Raw genomic sequence first — 6,997 nt, forward strand, 5'->3', positions numbered from 1 at the left:
TTTTATGGAGAGCATGGGCAAGTGAATGGAATCAAGATAGATCTCTCTTCCTTAGAGAAATCCAGCCAGAAGTTTCCGCATGGGAAGATCAACAAAACTGGAAAGAGCAGCAGGTTCTTTCTCGTCTTCGAACCGGCCACACGCGTGTATCCCATAATATGGGCGACGGCTGAAATGTCCACAAAATTTGTGAAACATGCAGTTGTACAACATTTTATCAGTAACTGCCCAATCTTGGAACACCTCCGGATACAACATGACATAACCTCTACCAGTCGTGCCCTCCAAAATGACTTTGTATGCGAAAAGACTCTGCTGAACTTCCTCAAAGCTTGACATACGGACCTTTTCTTTTTCAGTCCTGGGCACCCACGCACTATGGGCCAGAAATCAAAATTTCGCGACAAAATTCAAAAAAGTTGTTTTTCTAAGATCAATCAATTTTCATATTTGTATGGTTTTTTGGGCTATGTTTGATTGTATACCGACTGATTTATTCGATTTGTAACAAAATTGTATCGTTTTTTGTATGGAGAAACTTTTTATAAGCGAAAATTCTCGATTTTAACCAATATTAATAAAAATGTGATTTGTGGTGAAAAATGTGCCCAACAAATATAACGCATACATTTCCTAGAAGTAAATTTAGTATATTATGCATATTTGGTGCACAAATTGCGATGCTTTTAAGATATCTTTGAGGGGTTTATTGGCATTTCAGTCTAGTTTGGTCAATTAAAAACAACTATATGTTTTCTTAACCCGACGTTTCGGTCCTTATTGGACCTTTTTCAAGGATTCTGTAATGTTTTATTAGTTTAGTATGACAATTTGTTTGTAATGACATAGATTGTTACCGAAAATTGTGTTGTTTTATCGTTAAGGTGTTTGTTTGAACGTCTAATCGTCATTTAGTGTTGGCTGTAATAGAAAACTTTAGTGGATTCCCTCTTGAAAAGATTCTTAACTGTACTCACTTTTCGGTTTTAACTTTCCGGAAAACAAGTTTTAGAATAAAAATCGGAATCCGTTCCACTGTTCTACGCACTGATGTAGTTTTAAAATGACGGTTGGCATTCAGTTGTTTCTATCTGTGTTTTTGCTTGGAATATAATCATTGTGTGTGAGTGGTATTGACTAGTGTGGTGTTTACATTCGTTCTGTTTTGATTTTGTCGTTCTGATTTTCGTGTGTTTTTGATTGTGTGTAGAAGTGCTGCATATACAATACTTAAATTTTCTGTGTCTGTTCGTTTGTTTATTGTGTTTTCTGTGTTTCTGATGTGGCAGCTTTCTAGTATTGGTAAGCTAGATGATCTGCTCGTTCTGTCTATAATGTTTACATCGTCTAGTCTGAAAGTATGTCCCGTTTCTGCTGCATGATTTACTAGTGCCGTTTTCTCCCGAATTTCAGCAACCGCTGCGTCTGCGTTCGTATATCCTGCTTCTCGTAGAGTCTGTAGTCGTTTAACATTTGATCGGTGTCCAGAGATGCGTTGTTTTAGTTTCGTGGTCGTCATACCGATGTAGCAGGCTTCACAGTCGCCGCACTGGATTTTGTAGATAACATTGGATTGTTGATCTTTTGCCGTTCTATCTTTGACCAGTGGTAGTACTGCGCCAACCGTTTTGGTAGTTTTGGTGGCGACTTGAACATTTGGGTATTCCCGTTTCAGTGTTTTTGTTATTCGACTGGTGAGGCCGTCAATATTGGTGAGCGAACGAAACAGGTTTTCCTCCTCTACTGTGTTTTCGTTCGCTGCCATAGCTGTACCAAGTGGTGTTCGTTGTTTGGCTCTGTTTATTACTCGACTGATCAATGTTGTTGGGTAATCATTGATCAGGAGTTGCCGTTTGATTCTGTCTCTAATCTCTTTTTCGGTGCAGTTTGTGGAGAATGTGAACACTCTCTTTGCAAAGTTAAGTGCCACATTCATTTTTTTTTTGGTGAAGTGGATGTAAGGAATGGTAATTTAGGAACCGACCGGAAGCAATCGGTTTTATGTACCATTCCGTGGACATAAATTGATCAGGGTGTCTGATCGCAACTAGATCTAAGAACGGTAGGCGGTTCTCTTGTTCTTCTTCTACCGTAAATTGCAAGCTCGGTTCCTGTTGGTTGAAGATATCCCTCACCATCTCTATTTTGTTTTTCGGGAGCATTAGAAAAAGGTCGTCTACATATTTCTTGGGAAACGGCATTTCAAACGGTACTGCAGAAACGATTTTTATTCTAAAACTTGTTTTCCGGAAAGTTAAAACCGAAAAGTGAGTACAGTTAAGAATCTTTTCAAGAGGGAATCCACTAAAGTTTTCTATTACAGCCAACACTAAATGACGATTAGACGTTCAAACAAACACCTTAACGATAAAACAACACAATTTTCGGTAACAATCTATGTCATTACAAACAAATTGTCATACTAAACTAATAAAACATTACAGAATCCTTGAAAAAGGTCCAATAAGGACCGAAACGTCGGGTTAAGAAAACATATAGTTGTTTTTAATTGACCAAACTAGACTGAAATGCCAATAAACCCCTCAAAGATATCATCCAACGTACAGTCGATCACCCAAAGAAATGCTTTTAAGATTAAAAATAAATTTTACAATATTTACTCAAATATTGCGGTTTATTTGACAATGTGTTCAAAAAGTAGGAATATTCGACCGTATTCGACATGCAACCGGCCTAGAATGCTTGTTTAGACTCTGCTTTTCCGAATGCTTCCGGATTTTTTTGCGGGAATTTGCGGGAAACTAAGTTAGAGTGATTTTAGTGCTTGCTTTAATTTACCAATATTTCACGCTGTGCTCCAATAATTATCCACTCTTGCCATTACGACGCAATGACTTTATGGCTTGCGAAACAGTGTACATAGCAACACACAACTATCATTCTAGAAGATTTTGTTTCAAATATAAATGCCATTATAAGCTTTTAAATCAAGACCACACACTTACTCAAAGTGCAAAGTTTCGAAATATCAATCCGTGTGATCAATTAGAATTTTAAATTAACTTAACGTACATACATATGTACAGATGGATACATTTTATTAATGAAATTAGGAACAAATCCACAGCTCAAGTGAGATTTCAACTCACGATCTTATATGCTACACAAGTGCTTTACCGACTTAACCGATTTCCAGCCAATACAATGCTCCACTTCAAATTGCCACTATTCCCAGGTACCTTTATTTTTATACAATTTTTTAGAGAACTGAAGAAACTGAATTGCTAAAACCGACGAAATGAGAACTAAAACTATCCTCAGTTTGACGTTTCGCAATTAATGCTGGCAATTTGACTGAACTTCGGTAAAGTTAGGTGTGATTCACAAGTTTTCGGTAGAGTTACTTACAGTATACGGTAATTGCTACAGTTACAGTTACAGTTACAGTTAATGTTTTGGGACTGGTCCTTACCTGCCTTCCGATGTGGACTGTATTTGGTTGATCGATGTACACTCCTTGGGTTTCGAGGCGAAAACGCATAAGAACGGACTTGGTTCGAAGGTAGGTGAGGATTCCTTCGGGTTGATTCCAAACACTACATAACATTCACAACCTTCCACAATTTATTACATGTTCAGCACACATTGATCACTAGCAAAACATTTATTGGCATTCAAACTACATTTATTTCACATAACAAAACTACATATATTGGATTTATCTTCCCTTGACTTTCGCTCCGTCCGAGTTATTGGGTCTCGCATTATACACTACTTAATTCTACCAAAATTGGAGTCAAGATTTACACATAATTGATTTTAGTTACGTCATCGATGCGGAATCTCTCGCTCTTCTTGGGCATTTGTTTCGATCGAGGGTTTCCTATTAGACCATCGTCTTTGGGAGCGAGGGATTTTCAACATTGGTCCGTCTCACACCCAAACATCCTCGCCCGCCCTGAAATTGCTCAAATTCTGAAAAGAAAGAAGAAAATACTCTCGTGCACAGGTGGACGGTTCGACTATTTGGATCTTGGATTCTTAAGATTCTGGCGATTGCTGGTTATGACCTTTGGATTCGTTTCTTGGGAGTTCTCTGATTTGATCTTTGGAGGTATGACGACAATCGGAATGCTTGGTCCAACATCTTGGAAACGTGTACGCAGCCTCCACGCTTCTAGGCTCATAGTACCATCTGTATTGCGTCTAGTTCCTTGGTTCCTTGGCTTGGTTTTAGTCCTTTAGATTTGGTTTTCGAATATCGGCATTCTTCCTTTCGTCTTCATATTTATTCCAACACGCAGTTCCAGTCCAACTGACGTTTGGATGTGATCTTCTTTGAGAGTAGGGTATTTTCGTTGTAACTGTACTGTAAATTATTTGACAGATGATACTGTCAAAGTATCAAATTACAAACCAATCGGTAATACAATTACCGAACTCTTGTAAAATGAATCAACATTACCAAAAAACGGTAGTTTTTTCGCTTTACCGAATTTTTTCAGCAAAATAATTACCGAACGACGAAATTGAATCTGAGTGTGTACCTGAAACGAAACCTTCCAGAATAATAGTAGTTTGTTGCTATGTGTATTGTTTCGCAAGCCATAAAGAGATTGCGTCGTTATGGCAAAAGTGGATCTTACAGTGGATGGTTATTGAAGCACATCGTAAACCATAGTTTTGTAAAATTAGCACATGCACTAAAATCACTATATCCACAGAGAACAGACATCCAGGCTAGAACAAATTTCATTCAGAAAGTTGTGTAAGGATTTGAATTTTCACTTGAGTAAGGTTGCAATCCAATACACGATGAAAACACTAACGCCACAGTTAATGGTGAATTGAGACATTTCAATTGGTGATTTAAATTAGTATGGAAAACTAACCGATTGCAGCACCACGATGTTGCCACTTGTGTTGCCGATTTCAAATGGTCGTTAAATTCCTTACACAATTTGGAACTGAACATCCAAGTCTGTTCTCTGTGCTCTATCTTGATTTCCTACAAATTCCCGCAAAAAATCTGTAGCATCCAAAAGAAGAGTCTCAATGAGCTTCCTATAACAGTTGCATATCGAATACGGTCGAATACTACTACTTTTTGAACACATTGGTAAATAAACCGTAAAATTTAAGTAAGTTTTGTAAAATTTTAATTAAAACTAAAAGATATCGCGATTTGTGCATCAAATATGCAAAAAAATACTAAATTTACTGTTAGGAAATGTATGCGTTATATGTGTTGGGCACATTTTTCACAAAAATCACAGCAACCAAGATTAAGTTAAAATTGAGAATTTTCGCTTATAAAAAGTTTCTCCATACAAAAAACGATACAATTTCGTTACAAATAAAAAAAAAATCAGTCGGTATACAATCAAACATAGCCCAAACAACCATACACATATGAAAATTGATTGATATCAGAAAAAAAAAACTTCTTTGAATTTTGTCGCGAAATTTTGATTTCTGGCCCATAGTGCCACGGTGGTGCAGAGGGCCGAATTGAAAGATTTCCATCCTGGGCGATTGTCAGCCAACGCCATGACCTGTGGCCGGGTCAAATTTCTATCGATTTGCTTGATTTTGTTATTGAAGCTGCACCGCCATGAGCCTCTGGGTCTGCCTCTGCTGCGATGTCCTGCTGGGTTGTAGTGTAACGCTTGCTTGAAGATTTCGTTTCCGCCCCTGCGTAGAGTGTGGCCGATCCACCTTCACTGTCGCTCCCGAATTTCTGTCGCTATCGGCTTATGATGACATCGACGATGGAGCTTCACGTTGGAGATCCAATTGTGAGACCACCATGTACGAACTATATACCGCAGGCATCTATTAATGAAAACCTGCAGCCGTTGCATATTCTCCGCTGATACACATCATGTTTCTCTGGCATATAACAGCACAAGTTTCACGTTCGAGTTAAGGTGTCATAAAGCATCACTAGGCTTTCAACCGAATCATTGACATTTTGCTTTTTAATGATTGTTTTTCTCGCGTTTTTGAAGTGATAAAAAACTGTCAATTCTGCAACAACATCGTAGAAAAAGTATCATCGCAATCAGGGCGAGTGAGCATATAGGACGATACTTTTTCATACGAATATTCGCTTTGGTAGCAGAGAATTATCACTTTGAAATTTCGAGCCACATAAATTCGGGTTTTGGTGCGTCGACTGATCTGGTTGTTTTCCATACATTTCTTAAAATTGCAAAAGCAGCCCTCGCCTTCTTGATCCGTGCACCTATGTCAATCTTAGTGCCGCCATCGGCCGCCATTTGGCTACCAGGATTTTGGAAGCTTTCAACATTCTCCACTGATTGCCCAGCTACCGTAAAGCTGGAAGGGTTGACCGTGTTTACATCCAACCATTTTGTCTTGTTGACGTTGATAGTAAGACCTGCCGCTGAGGAGCGATTGGCAAGATCATCGAGCTTGCTCTGCATATCAGAGCGCCGTTGAGCTACGAGAGCAACGTCAAGAGCCAGTTCGAAGTCATTTAGGTGCTCCAAGGTAATGGGTTGCCACAGCAATCCACGATTTGGCTCACGGTCAATCGCACCAACCAGGATTTCGTCGATTACGATGAGGAATTGTAGCGCTGATAGGATACATCCTTGTCTCACTCCAGCAAACCCGGATGAGATCGGACAAAACACCGTTGTGCAGTACTTTGGACGAAAATGCCCTGTACTGTGCTTCAATAAGGCCGATAATTTTCTCTGGGAGACTCTTACGTCTGAGGGCTTCCCACATGTTTTCGTGATTGAGCCGGTCGGAAGCTTATTCGTAATCAATGAACACCACGTAGAGAGACTCTTGGAGTTCATTGATTTGCTCCAGAATGATACGGTGCGTGACAATATTGTCCACACAGGATCGTCCGGCACGGAATCCTGCCTGCTGCCGTCGGAAAGTTGCGGCAATCTTCCTCTGTATCCGGTTAAGAATCACTTTGCACAGGACTATGAGAACGATACACAGTAACATGATGCCCCGCCAAATTTGTCGCATACAGTCAGATCACCCTTTT

The 6,997-nt window shown here is 39.3% G+C and overlaps 2 long non-coding RNA genes across 2 annotated transcripts; one reads left to right on the forward strand and one right to left on the reverse strand.

Moving 5' to 3' along the window:
* Nucleotides 1–750: 750 nt before the first annotated feature.
* On the reverse strand, nucleotides 751–2,028 carry LOC115256163 (uncharacterized). Its single transcript, XR_009997384.1, has 2 exons — nucleotides 978–2,028; nucleotides 751–921 (listed from the first exon to the last, which is right to left on the reverse strand). It is a non-coding gene; the product is annotated as an uncharacterized LOC115256163 (long non-coding RNA).
* Nucleotides 2,029–2,238: 210 nt separating this feature from the next.
* Nucleotides 2,239–2,585, forward strand: LOC134287571 (uncharacterized). The gene is made up of 2 exons (XR_009997385.1): nucleotides 2,239–2,387; nucleotides 2,445–2,585. It is a non-coding gene; the product is annotated as an uncharacterized LOC134287571 (long non-coding RNA).
* Nucleotides 2,586–6,997: the final 4,412 nt, after the last annotated feature.

The sequence above is a fragment of the Aedes albopictus genome, chromosome 1 (genome assembly GCF_035046485.1).
Source record: "Aedes albopictus strain Foshan chromosome 1, AalbF5, whole genome shotgun sequence".
Classification (NCBI taxonomy): Eukaryota; Metazoa; Arthropoda; class Insecta; order Diptera; family Culicidae; genus Aedes; species Aedes albopictus.